Source organism: Arvicanthis niloticus, chromosome Y, assembly GCF_011762505.2.
Source record: "Arvicanthis niloticus isolate mArvNil1 chromosome Y, mArvNil1.pat.X, whole genome shotgun sequence".
NCBI lineage: Eukaryota > Metazoa > Chordata > Mammalia > Rodentia > Muridae > Arvicanthis > Arvicanthis niloticus.
The window spans coordinates 6,764,411-6,778,894 of record NC_133431.1 but is presented as its reverse complement, the minus strand read 5'-3'; the positions used below and the strand labels follow the sequence as shown (position 1 = coordinate 6,778,894).

The window sequence follows — 14,484 nt, the reverse complement described above, 5'->3', positions numbered from 1 at the left end:
CCTGTTTTAAAGCAAATAGTTGGGTCTGTCTTATACTTTCAAGTGTTTAGTTCATGACCAACATAGCAGGTAATAGGGACCAACTGAAGAAGGCATCACTGATGCTAACTCAGTCCTGGCAGGACAAATTTAAAATATAAATTAAAAATAAAATAAAATATAAAGTATAAAATAAAATAAAGTTTAAAATTTAAATATATATAATAAAATAAGATGTAAAATATAAAACATAAATATAAAATATAATATAAATACAATTTTAAAATATAAATTAATAAAATAAAGTAAAATATAAAGTATAAAATAAAGTTTAAAATTCAAAATATATAATAAAATATGAAATGTAAAATATAAAATTTAAATTCAAAGTACAAAAATAAAATAAAATATAAAATATATCAAATATAAAGTATAAAATATAAAATAAAAAAGTAAAATATAAAATAATATAAAAATAAACTATAAATATAAAGTATAAGTATAATAATATTTTAAATTTTATATTTTATTTTTAATTTTAGATTTTCTATTTCTAATATCTTAGAAAAAACTTTCCCTGGTATGCAATACCTAATAAGGTAATAGGACCCGATAATGGATCTGTCTTTGTTGCCCAGGTAAGTCAGGAACTGGCCGCCCAGCTGAGGATGAATTAGAAATTGTACATTTAGGCCCCAGATTTTAGGACAGGTAGAGAAAATGAATAGAACTCTAACAGAGACCTGGACTGACTTGGCCTTGGAGACTAGTGGGAGTGATTAGACAGTACTCCATCCCTTTGCCTCATTCCAGGTTCAGAACACCCCAGGGACTGGTTAAATCCTGTGTGGAAGCTGCCACTGCTCACTGAGACAGGGGGGCACTCAATCCTTTTCTTCTTTCCTTTTTTCTCTTTTTTCTTTTTTTATTCTTTTTTTCTCTTTTCTTTTTTTATTCTTTTTTCCCCTTTTTCTTTTCTCTTTTTTCATTTTTTCTTTCTTTTTTCTTTTGTTCTATTTCTTTTTTTCTTCTCTTTTTTCTCTTTCTTTTTTCTTTTTTCTTCTTTCTTTTTATTCTTTTTTCCTTTTTTCTCTTTCTTTTATTCTTTTTTCTTTCTTTTTTTTTTCTAGTTTTTCTTTTCTTTTTTTTTTCTATTTTCTTTTTTCTTCAGGGCACTCAATCCTAATATTGTTCTTTCCAAATCCCTGTTTGCCCACATGAAAGCGTTCGAGGTGGCTCAACATATGAGACCGGAGGCCTGAGCACCAGTTCCAAGCAGGAAACGCAGTCTGACATCACTCAGTTGGAAACTTGGAACCCAGCTGAACGCACCTGATGACGACCCCAGCCTCAACCCCAGATACACGGGCTCTAGTGGCTGACTTTGTAGGCTACAAGCTAAGGCAGAAGGGTTATGTCCGAGGAGCTGGCCCAGGAGAAGGCCCAACAGCCGACCCGCTACACCAAGCCATGCGGGCGGCTGGAGATGCATTTGAGACCCGCTTCCGGCGCACCCTCTCTGACCTGGTTGCTCAACTACACGTGACGCCAGGCTCGGCCCAACAATGCTTCATCCAGGTTTCCGAGGAACTATTCCAAGGAGGCCCCAATTGGGGCCGTCTTGTGGCATTCTTTGTCTTTGGGGCGGCCCTGTGTGCTGAGAGTATCGACAAAAACTTAGAGCCATTGGTGAGGCAAATACAGGATTGGATGGTGGCCTATCTAGAAATACACCTGGCTGACTGGATCCACAACAATGGCGGCTGGATGGAGTTCACAGCCCTGTATGGGAACAGGGCCCTGAAAAAGACATGGTGTCTACAGGAAGGGAACTGGATGTCAGTAAAGACAATACTGACGGGGGCTGTGACACTGGGGGCCCTGATATCTGTAGGGGTCTTTCTTACATTGGTTTTTCTTCATCCAGGCTGCTGAACTTTTGTTAGAGGAAGGGTAAGTGCTGTTTAGATTTTAGTGTTATGCCATCGATATCAAACTTTAGGTCAGGAAAATGAAAGTTATTATGATACTGAAGTTTAAATTTTCCAAAAATTATGTTAGAAGTGGGGTGGGAATGGGCCTATGAATAGTTGAGTTTTTATGATTAAAAACCTAATGGAATATTCACAATGTGGTAAAGCCTTTGCATGTCATAGTTCTTTACACATACACAAAGAAATTACACTGGAGAGAATCCTCATTAATGTAATCACTGGGGAAAAACTGACAATTCACTTTTATCTGCGACTACATAATAGAACGCATTCAAGAGAGTAACTCGGTGTCATCAAGGTGCTAAGCCCTTGCACTGCACAGTCATCACCCATTACATAAAAGAACACATACTAGAGAGAAACTGAGTGTCATGAATGAGGTAAAGCCTTTCCAGGACACAGTCATCTCTGAATACACAAAAGAAAATGTGCAGAGTGAAATTTATGAATGTAGTCAATGTGATAAAGCCTATGCATGTCACTGTACTCTCCAAACACTTAGAGGAACACACACTTTAGAGAAACCTTACAGATGTAATGAATGTGGTAAAGCCTGTGCATATCTCTGTAGTCTCCAAAGAAATAAAAGAATACAAACTGAGCAGAAACCTTTTGATTGTTCTAAAGTTGGAAAATCATTTACATGCCACAGTGGTTTCTGAATACAGAAATGAACACATATGAGAGAGAAACCATCTGAAAGTAATTAACATGTAAAAGCCTCTGCACGTCCTAATCATATTTAAATGCATGAAAGAATTCATAGTTGAAGTAAACTGTGGTGATTTAAATATACTTGACCCTAAAAAGTGGCAATATTAAGAGATGTGCATTGTGGGAGTAGATGTTACCTTTTTGAAGGAAGTGAATTACTATGGTTGTGGTTTCTGGAGCTCAGGCCAGTACAAAACAGACCCTCCTGCCACTTGGCTGGAAGACAGTCTCTTCTTGGAGGCCTTCTCATGAAGATGCAGCTCCTTCTCCAGCATCATGGCTGCCTGCATGCTGACATTCTGCCTGCTATGATGGCAATGGACTAAACATTTGAAAGTGTAAGACAGACTGAATTAACTATTTGCCTTTAAAACAGTTGCCTTGGTCAGTGTCTCTTCTTAGCAATGGAAATTCTAAGACAGAAGTTGGTACCCCAGACTTAAGTATTCTTATTGGTAGGCCTGACCATGCTTTTGTTGAAAGCAATGTGGGTTTTTAGACTTTGCATTTGTACATGCATTAAGTGAACTTCATGGGCCGTCCTAGTAGAACACATATGACCTAAGTGTGGTTTGAACTTTGCATAGAATCTTTATAATGTTTTGCTGAAGAATGCTGTTGTGTTTTGTTCTCATCTGAAGGTAAACAGGTTTATTTTGTAAACTGGATTGACAGAGGAAGTCTCAGGAAAGCCAAGCATAGCTTTTGGCCTGTGCTTACTCTCATGGTGATTGTTTTGATCATGCTTAGTAATCTTAGAAAGGAAAAATATGAAATGTTAGCTTCAAAGAGAAAATCTCACCAGGAAGTTGAATGAAGCTAAATCCTATGATCAAAGACACACAATGGCATTAAAGAAATGGTGATATTATGGCAAGATTCCATTCACCTAAACATATGGAGATGAAGTTGTATGGATGAGAACTGTATAATGTTAGGCATTATTATTAACTGGTTATTGTTTTTATGTGGACATAAGAGGATAAAAGTACATGTCTAATTGAGAATTGATAGATTGTGATTACTATACAGGGATTTCAATTTAAAATCTACAAGGATATAGGATATACTTAGGTCCAGGCATGGTGGTACACACCTTAAACCCCTGGAGATGAACGTCAAGCAGATATCTGATTCAAGTCATCCTGGTACAGAACAAGTTTAGGTAATGAAAAGTTTAGATATGGGCAGAGTGTTACACACGTATTACTCAACATTCAGAAGACAGAGCCATGCATATCTGAGTTCAAGGTTCATCTACAGAGCAAGTTCAAGGACAGCCGAGCTTAGGCAGTGAAGTTTTTGAAAACTAGAAAGCTGGTGATGATGTAATAGAAGGGGCAATATTTGTGCCCCAGCAGGCAGAGGAACTCAGGAACTTTGTCCATGTGGCTCCGGCTTTAGAGGAAAGAATAGAAGGGATGACTCAGACAACTGATGCTGATTGGCTGTAGTTAGAAAATTAGTGGGGATGAAGAAGAAACCAGCACCACTGAGGTGAAATCTTCTGGTAAGTGTTTCCTAAGAGGAGAAAGAAGTTGTATTCCAGAGTTAGCCAAGGTTGTGTCTTGTGGTGCAGCTTGACTCAGTCCTTTGTAAGACTCACCCAGGTTGCACTGGTTTTAAGGCATGGATGTTTCTCATGCAGTGCAGCTGAGGCTTGGCACAATGAAGGGAGCATGAGAGGAACACAGTCAAGACTGTTTGTCACAGAAGAACCCAGCACATTGAAGATGTCAGTCCCTTGGGATGAGCAGAAAGAACAGCAGCAGCAGTTGAGTGGAGTCAAGCAGGACCTAGTGTACTATAGAGGGAAGAGCTGGAAAGAGACCCAGCTTCTTTGGAGGAGCGCAGAAGATCATCCGTGGATCCCAAATACTGGAACAAGAAGCTGTAATTTTGAAGTTACTTTGGAGACCCCAAGAGTTTTAGATTCCAGAGCTGTGGGATACCTTCTCAGAAAAACTAGTTTCAGGAAATAAAATCAGCCAAAGAGAAAGAATTGTGTTCCAGTGAGCAAAGCAGGAAGGAGTTGGAGATCTGAAGAACGCTTTGACATCAGACATGGAGATGCAGAGTTTGGAGATTGCCTTGCTGGCTTTTGGTCTTCTTTTGTTCCAGTATTTCCTCACAATGGTAATTAAGAATGGTGACCTATATCCTGTGAATTTGGATGGATATTATGTGCTATATTTATGAACGTATAGGAGATTACAGTTACATGATTGGAATGATCTCAGAAGAGACTTTGAACTTTGGACTTTTAACATTTATGAGACTTCTATAGATGATGAGGACTTTTTAATTTGAACCTCACATATTTTGTATTATGCTATTTTTAAATATGGTCCCCATACACTCATGTGTTTGCACAATCATATGTGGGCCAGGCAGTGGAATGTGGTAGTATAAATATGTTTGGCTCAGGGAGTGGGAGGAAGTTATTATGAGATGTGGCCTTGGAGGAAGTGCATCACTGAAGGCTTTGAAGTTCCACCCAGTGCAGAATGGGCCCTTCTACTAGCTCCCAGGCAGACAGTCTCTTCCTGGCTGCCTTTGGATCAAGAAGCAAAACTCTCAGCTTCTTCGCCAGCATCATGTTTTCTTTCATGCCTGCCATGCTTCCTGATATGATGAAAAATCATAATCTCTGAAACTGTAAGCCGTTCCCAATTATCCTGTTGCTTTTATACAAGTTGCCTTTTTCATGATTTTCTTCATAGCAATGGAAACACTAAGACAGAAACCCTGCGAGTGTATTTAATATGGTCAAGCCTTTGCACAATTCTCTAGTCTTCATTATCATGAAAGAATATGTGCTAGAGTCTAAGCACTCCCCCCAGTGACTCAGGACATGCCTCCAGTGACTGAGGACATTCTCCCTGAGTCTTAAACACACCCCTGTGACTCTGGAGAGAGTTCTAAATAGGATCCATGTGTAACAGGACACGCCCCCCTGAGTCTTAAGCTAACTCTCTGTGACTCTGGACACGCCCTGGGACTCTTAAGCTTGCCCCCCTGTGACTCAGGACACGCCCCCTGTGACTCACGACACACCTCCTGAGTCTTAAGCACACCCCCTGTGTATCAGGACACACCCCTAAGTTTTAAGCATACCCACTGTGACTCAGGACTTGCCTTCTCAATCTTAAACATACCCTCTGTGACTCAGGACATGCCCCTGAGTCTTAAGCTTGCTCCCTGTGACTCTTGACTCACCTCCTGAGTGCTAAACATGCACCCTGTTACTCAGGACATGCCCACTGAGTTTTACACACATCCCTCTGTGTCTCAGGACACACCCTTGAGTCTTAAACACATCTTCTGTGACTCGGGACACACCCACAGAGTCCTAATGGACATCTTTAGTATAATGAAGCCTTTGCACACCTCTGGAGTCTTCATCATTATGAAACTATTCATACTGGACAGTGGTTACATACTGCCTTTACATCACAGGGTCCACTGAGATCCAACACAACTCAACCACAGGACAAGGAAAATGATAAGAATTTATTGTAATCAAGTCACTACTGATAAATCAGAGCCACAAAATTATACTCAGAAGCTTAGCTGCAATACCCCAGCCTCAGCCCCACCCTGAACCAGAAAGTTATATAGCTTCCAAAAGTCAAAACCACAAAGTCCTGTGCCAAGTTACAGCTACATTTTTCTCCCAATCACGTTTGTTTTTTTGTTGTTGTTACTTTATGTCAAATGATACAGAATGTAGGTTGTATGGTCAACATTATCACAGCCATTTGTTCTTTTGTGGTTAGGAACATGCATTATATTTTGAGAAAGAAAACATGAATAACAGATTATTGTTAGGAATGAAGACCCCCAAACTTGGGAGACCCTTTCTCCAGTCTCGGGAAGTAACGGCCACCCACAAACTCACAGGACACCATACCTGGATGCAATCAGCAGAGGTTTATTAGGGAGGAGAGTTGGCAACCAACATTCAAACAGCTCACTCTTGCAAGAGTAGAGTTTGACAAAAGATCAGCAAGCTGAGGGGCTTTTTAAAAAGCGAAAACCATAAACCAGGGGAGTGAGAAGGGAGGGATGAGGGGTTTTCAAGGATACATAACATACAAATAGTGGAACATTCCAGAGGAGCTCAAACCTAAATGATTCAGCATCATGTAGAAAGCACTCTGCAACCCATTCCTCACAAAAATGTGGTCTTGCCATGTCACTTGTTCAACTATTTTTTGATTAACTAGTTGATCCAATTTTTAAGTCCCTGCTTTTTGGACAGTTAACCAGTAAACAGATAGTGGTGAGATGGCTCAGAAAACCAGGGTTCAAGTCCCAGTAAAGACATGGTGGCTTATGACAAATGGATCTGATGCCCTCTGCTGGCATGCAAGGGTACCTGCAGAAAAAAAGCCATCTAAATTAGCCATTAGAATTAGCAATCAGTTAAGCAGTAAAAGGCAATTTCACTTAGACAATCTTAGTATTACTTGGTGAGGTAACCTGTGGAGTGTCTAACACTTGAGTTGTTTTATTTGTTATTTAGGGGAAAAGGGCAAGGGATCTATTAAGTTCTACTTTCAGAATAAGCTGGGGCTAAAAAGATGGCACAATTGTTAAGAGTGATTGCTGCTCTTGCAGAGGAGCAGAGTTTAGTTTGGTTACCAATTGAACCAGAATCAGAAATTTTAAGGCATATTTGGAGTAATATTTAGTACACTTATCCGTGGTTTCAGTAACTTGCAACTATAGTCCACTTCAGAAAATTGTGTGTGTGTTTGTGTATATTTGTGTGTGTGTTTGTGTGTGTATGTGCATGTATGTGTGTGTATGTGTGTCTGTGTGTGTTTGTGTGTGTGTGTGTATCAGCTCTAATCCAACAATGCTACATGGAAACTTCCAGAAAACACTACATAAGTTTAAATCAATACTGTTCTTAGCTGTATGTTGTCACCCGTTATCACCTCAAACTATTTTGTCAAAATGAATCATCCACCTTGCTTTATAAACTAGAATAGGGTCCAGACCTTGGGCACCTTTGACATCATGATAGGAAGCTGAGAAAAGTAGTCATACACAAGCCTGAACCTCTTCTTGCCTCTGCAGCAGTCTGCAGTGTTTATGATTTATTGAAAAGCCTCAGGTGTATTGGGATCATGAATTGCAGTCAAGATTTGCTTTCAGAAATGCCATCTAGGAGCCCAATGAACAAATAGAAAAATGTACAACAGTAACCATTTTTTTAACATTCAGGTCTGACTTTGATTTTTCGTTTTGCTACTTAATTCCTGTGAGAATTTAGAAGGGGTAGAGGAACCATTCTGAGCCTTGGTCTCCTTATACACAAAGGAGGATACTAGGACTTCTCTTACATGGTGACTGTGCAGATCAGCTGTGATAACCTTTATGGAGGTTAGCTCGGAGGAGATAGACATTCAGTACATCATAGCTGTTTCTATTATCCATATAAAGTTGTCCTTGACTAAATTCACATGAAAATGACAGAGGAATTGAAGGATCAGCAACAGAGTAAGCCCCAAAGACTAACTTGTGACCAACATGGCTACCTAGCAGCTTTCCACCATGCAGGACTGAATCCTCCCTGTAAAACAATGGTGAAATGGGGAGGGTATTCATAATAAAAAAAAAATGTACCTGGCTGCTGCTTCCTGTTGTTCTTTCCTATAAAAAGAGAAAGAGAGAAAGAGAAAAGGACCCATAAATGGCATGAAATAGTTAATCTTGCTCCATAGTCTGTCTTAAAGCTTCATGTAGAAGGTAAAATAGGATAAATGAGAAAAGAAACATTTTGAAACAGGATGCTAGATATGGAAGGAAAACAAGGGATGAGGCAGACATTGCCATGTGCCCCATGCCCCTGCCACTGCCATTTTGTCCTATGCTCCCAAGTTTGTCTTAGCTGCTTATTCATCCAGGAAGTGGGTGACTGCCCACTCAACACCAGGATCTGTCACTCAACTTATATAGTTTGTTTTGCAGTTGAGGCAGATAAGGACACCAAGACTGCCAAATGTAGTTGCTATACTCCCATCCTTCTCTACCATCATGGTCAGCAGTGTTTACTGCTGTGTTCACAGCAGCGTTATTTCATGTCTTTTCTCTCATCAGCTATTAATGTAAGCTTTGGTGTTTTGGATGTGTCAATTAAGCCTTACAACAACGCTAAAAGTAACTACTATTGTCATATTATTTTTGTTGTTGTTGTTGTTGAGAAAGTGGAGGAACAAAGAACCGCATAAGATTTCAGATGTAAAGCAGGAGAGTTGTGACCCCAAACCAGGCTGTGTGTCTCTAGAATATGCCCTGTAGTGATGGAGTACAGCACATGCTGGCCACATATTCACTACTCAGAGCTTTTGCTCAGCTTTGCCTAGAATTTTCTACCCCCTTTCTCTACATAGAATGGTCTTGCCCATCCATCAATTCCACTGGGCTGAGTCTCAATCCAGACAGGCTGTTCTAGCTCTGGGTAACTTCAGAACTTCGTGTCTTTCTTTCTTATTTCATCTCCATTGTGTTTCATAGACCCCTCCAGTCAAGACTTAATCATCATCAATTGAATAAACTGCTATGAATCCGGTACCAAGACAGATACAGTTACTTCTTACTTTATTTCACACTCACATCAACTCCTTCAGAAATGGGCATTGTTTATACAAATATCCCTTGACCCAACCTGTGGGATGCAGGTGAAGATGTACCAGAGTACCACATACTTCTTTCTAAAATAACTTTTTCTTCCCAGACTCAAAATGGAAAGAACAAGAGTATTGGCAGAACTGGGCTCTGGTTTTTGTTCCAGCGGGTACCTGCCAGATCACATCAGGTATTAGTCTCAGTGTTCTGACACTTCAGTAATAAAAACGGTCATAAGGGAACGAAGAAAGAGAGGTCCAAGGGAAATCACAAATGAAGACAAAATTTCTTTTCTTTTTGTTTTGTTTTTTTCGAGACAGGGTTTCTCTGTATAGCCCTGGCTGTCCTGGAACTCACTCTGTAGACCAGGTTGGACTTGAAGTCAGAAATCTGACTGTCTCTGCCTCCCAAGTGCTGGGATTAAAGGTTTGAGACACCACTGTCCAGCTCAAAGGTTCATTTTTGAAAATAGATTTTATATGACAATACAGTAAAATTCTCCTTAAGGGTGGAAAATAAATATGTCAAAAACTAAGGTCTGGTGAGAGATAAATGAAGCATCTGTTGCCAAACTTGATGACCTGGGTTTCACCAATTCCCAGGTTCCACAGGGTAGAAGGGGAACTGACATCTGCAGCTTGCCCTCTGGCCATCACATGTACACCGTGGCATCCCCCCACCAAACACACTAAGTTCACAGCCACACAGTGAATTTTAGAGCCCTTCCCTCAACGGTATATGAGTTTGAACAAAAATATTCCACAGTCACCCTAACTATTGGCTCTGCCCTCACTCTAGTACTTTCTGACTTTAGGTGAGCTATGCTGTTACTCTCAGACTCAGCTTGAGGGTAACAGAAGAAAGTCTGTCAATGGGTTGTGTCAATGAGAGATGATTGTTTCAATGCAATGAGAGGATGTAAAAATACTTACCAAATTTACTTGTGCCACAGACCAGCATTTTCAACAATATTCAATGGAACACTGTAGTGTTGCAGAATACTGGAAGATGGGTCTGCCACAGACTGTTTTTTTTTTTGTTTGTTTGTTTTGGTTTTTGTTTTTGTTTTTTTCGGGACAGGGTTTCTCTGTGTAGCCCTGGCTGTCTTGGCACTCACTCTGTAGACCAGGCTGGCCTCGAACTCAGAAATCTGCCTGCCTCTGCCTCCCAAGTGCTGGGATTAAAGGCGTGCGCCACGATGCCCGGCCAGACTGGTCTTAAGAGGCTAGAGTCACTTCTTTTTTTTAAAGGTTTAAAATATATAATATATAATATTGTATAATGTATAATATATATAATACATAGAATATATATATATATATATATATATATATATTCTATATATATATATATACAATTGCCACAATTGTATATATATATATAGTACATACACAATTGCTCTCTTCAGACACACCAGAAGAGGGCACCAGACTCCATTACAGATGGTTGTGAGCTACCATGTGGTTGCTGGTTCCTGGGAATTGAACTCAGGACTTCTGAAAGAGCAGTTGGTGTTCTTAACTGCTGAGCTATCTCTAACCTGAGTCACTGCTTGTAAATTCAGAATATACATCAGCATTGCAGGGTCTCAGACAAGTCCTAAGAGCAATGCTTTGTAACCCTTGCTCTTTGGAAGTGGCCGGATAAACCCATGCAGTGATTGTGGAGATGAAGGCCTACATCCCAGGACTCCAAATCTTGTGACTTTTCTATAGGGAAGGTCTCTGTGTTTATGATTACTCCTGTGCACAAATGCATTAAAGTGGGGTGGTATATAAGGAATGTTAACTGTGTCGGAACTTTGGAAAGTTTGTTAATAACATCATCTTATAATAGATATTTTATATTGTTAACTTGTCTGGTCTCCAAAACTCAGGAGTTTCCACTTAAAAGCTTAGGACAGACACTAGAGTTCTGGTTTAGCCCTTAGCTAGGAATCTGCCCACTATTCTGACCTCCATGGATACTAGGCACATGCATGCATGCATTCGAGCAAAACATCTACACACATGAAAATAAATAAATTGAAGAAGAGGTGTTATGAGCCGAGCCGGAGCTCAGGCTCCGTTTGAGGGGGATGGAGCGCGCGAACTGGCAGCCAGGAAAGTGCAGAGAAGAAACGGCCGGCCGAGCTCGCTCAGGATACAGCCCACTTCCTCTCAGGCAGTTAGTTCCAACCATAAGCGCTTCGGTTAGAGACTCCAAACTCACGGCCCAAACCAGGGCAGGATACGAGCAAACTGGCAAACAGCCAATCGAGTGTATACATGACAAGCTAAGGGTTATATAAGCTGGCACCACGGACACCCGCCTGTCCCCGTCCCCGTCCCCGTCTCCTCTCCTCATGATGAAATAAATATTGTTGTGGAAGGATCCTGACGCGCGTGTCGTCTTTCGCGGGCGAGAGCGTGCACGTGCGGGTTATAAAGAGGAGGAGAAAAGAGAGAAGAGAGAGAGAGAGGAGAGAGGGAGAGAGGAAAAGAAGGAAGGAAGGAAAGACAGCTTTAAGCGGACCACAGAAATGAAAGCATGTTTTACTGTATTTACTTAGGAAGGCCGCAGCAACTTAGATTAGCAGGTTGAAAGGCGATTGGAGAAGAGGGAAGAATGTGAAGACATGATAGTGTTTAAAGTATTAAAGCAGCCGGGCAGTGGTGGCACACGCCTTTAATCCCAGCACTCGGGTGGCAGAGGCAGGGGGATGATTGTGGTGGAATAACAATCAATAATCAATGCCAATAAACATTCAATAATCAATAAATAGTAATCAATAATTAGCAATACTAATTGATAACCAATAATGATCAATAATTGATGGTGCACAACTTTAATCCCAGCACTCGGGAGGCAGAGGCAGGGGGATTTCTGAGTTCGATGGTCTACAGAGTGAGTTACAGGACAGTCAGGACTACACAGAGAAACACTGTCTCAAAAACACACACACACAAAAAAGAGAAACCAATGTATAAGATTATTATATTAAAATTAATTAGGAGAGGACGGAACGGACAAAATGTAAAATTTATGGATGGAAAATGATTCTAAAAGCATCGAGTAAAAGTTCAACTAAATTTTTAGCACCAGAAAGGACATCCTGACAGGTGAAATCCAGTGAAGGTGAGGGAGGAACTGAAGGAAAGACCTAACATCCCTGCCCTACTCATCCAGTCCTGCAGCTGTAAATTATTATTTCTAATTATTGTTATTATTTAATATTATGTAGGAAAGACTTAACATCTCTGCCCACCTCATCCAGTCCTGCAGCTTTAAATTATTATTTTTAATTATTATTATTATTTAACATTATGTAAATGTCACTAACCATCAACGCTATAGTTCACTACCAGACCTCTCTCCTGAATGGCCGAGTTTTACCTGTGCACCAGGACATCTCCACTTCGGATCTATTCTAAGGCAAATTTAACAAAGCACTAACCAAACTCCTGTATATAAACTATTTTGACTCTGAAAACCTGTAACATGTGAAGTCTTTTCCAACCATTTTAACATGAACCCGTCCTTTTAGATGTCAGGCTCAAAAATCTCATGAGCCATACCATTCTCAGCAATTCTAATTCTCATCTGAGGCAACTCCATCTTTACTTGCTCCTGTAATACTCTCCTAATGCTATGATCTTTCCTGACCACATTATGATCTGATCAACATTGCCAGATTAATACACAGCCAAGCTCACATCTATGATAAGATCATGCTCAACATACATGTATCATTCAAAATAAATGTGTAATTCCTGACAATAATCGCATGTGATCTGCCTTCTCTCTAACTCTGATTCTTAGTGTTTATTTTCCTTTGTTACATTCTTGACTTTCTTGGAACAAGTTAGATGAATCCCCATGTCATGATTTAGTATGGCTCATTTCCCCTACTTGAAAACAAGTCTAGATACTTTGGCTATATATATATATATATCATATATATTACATCATATATATATATATATATATATATATATATATATATATATCAAATATATATATCAAATATATATCATATATATTACACACATATATTACACATATTACATATATATTACATATATTACATACACACATATTTTATTACATATATTATATAAATTACACATTTATTACTTACATATATGACATACATATATTACACATATTACATATATTATATATTACATATATGACATAATATATTACACATATTACACATATATTATATACTACATATACGACATACATATATTACATACACACATATATTATATATTACACATATATTACACATATTACATACATATATATTATATATTACACATATATTATATATATTACATATATAGTACATATATTACATCCATATATTACATATTATATACACGTCATATATTACGTATTATATACACGTATATAATTATATATTATATATTACATACATTACATATATCACATACATATATATTATATATTACACATATATATTAATATATGTATGATATAATAATATATACATATATATTACACATATATAATATATATGTAAGATCCTTCAAATTTATTAGTGAAAACTAACAGGCTATGTTTTTAAAAACAGCATATTATCAGCAACCCAATCGTAATCTCTGTTGAAGTGACCTATGCTCCTTATTAGAGGATCAGTCCAATTATGTAGGGGCTTGTACTGCACAGTGCTGGACTTTCTTTTCTTTTTATTCATTTCCTCAATGAATCTAGTTGTTGCCGTGTGCCTCTGTGTGTGCCCATGTGCATATTCCTAAGCATATATTTCCTAAGTACTTTATATTTAGTAATTCAGTATTACAAAATGAACAAATAAATATCTAGGTGTCTGTAAACAATATTTTGCAAAGGGCAATTGTACAAGAAACGTGCTGAAATAATTAGTAGGCAATTCACAGAAAAGAGACTCTTAAAGGAATGGAGAAAGAAATCACATATACTAAGAAGCAAAAATGTAAATTATATAGGAAGCATATGTAAAATTAAATTAAAAAGTAAAATTAAAATTAAATTAAAAATTAAAAATGTAAATTATATTAATGTCCATTATGTAGACAATGAGCAACCCGCAATAACCAAATACAAAAATGCAACCGAACCTGAGATTTAAAAGGTAGTACAGCTGGGACTGGTGCTGTATACATCTAAT

The 14,484-nt window shown here is 38.6% G+C and overlaps 1 pseudogene; it reads left to right on the top strand.

Moving 5' to 3' along the window:
• Positions 1-1,314: 1,314 nt before the first annotated feature.
• Positions 1,315-1,914, top strand: LOC143437274 (bcl-2-like protein 2 pseudogene; annotated as a pseudogene).
• The last annotated feature ends 12,570 nt before the right edge of the window (positions 1,915-14,484 follow it).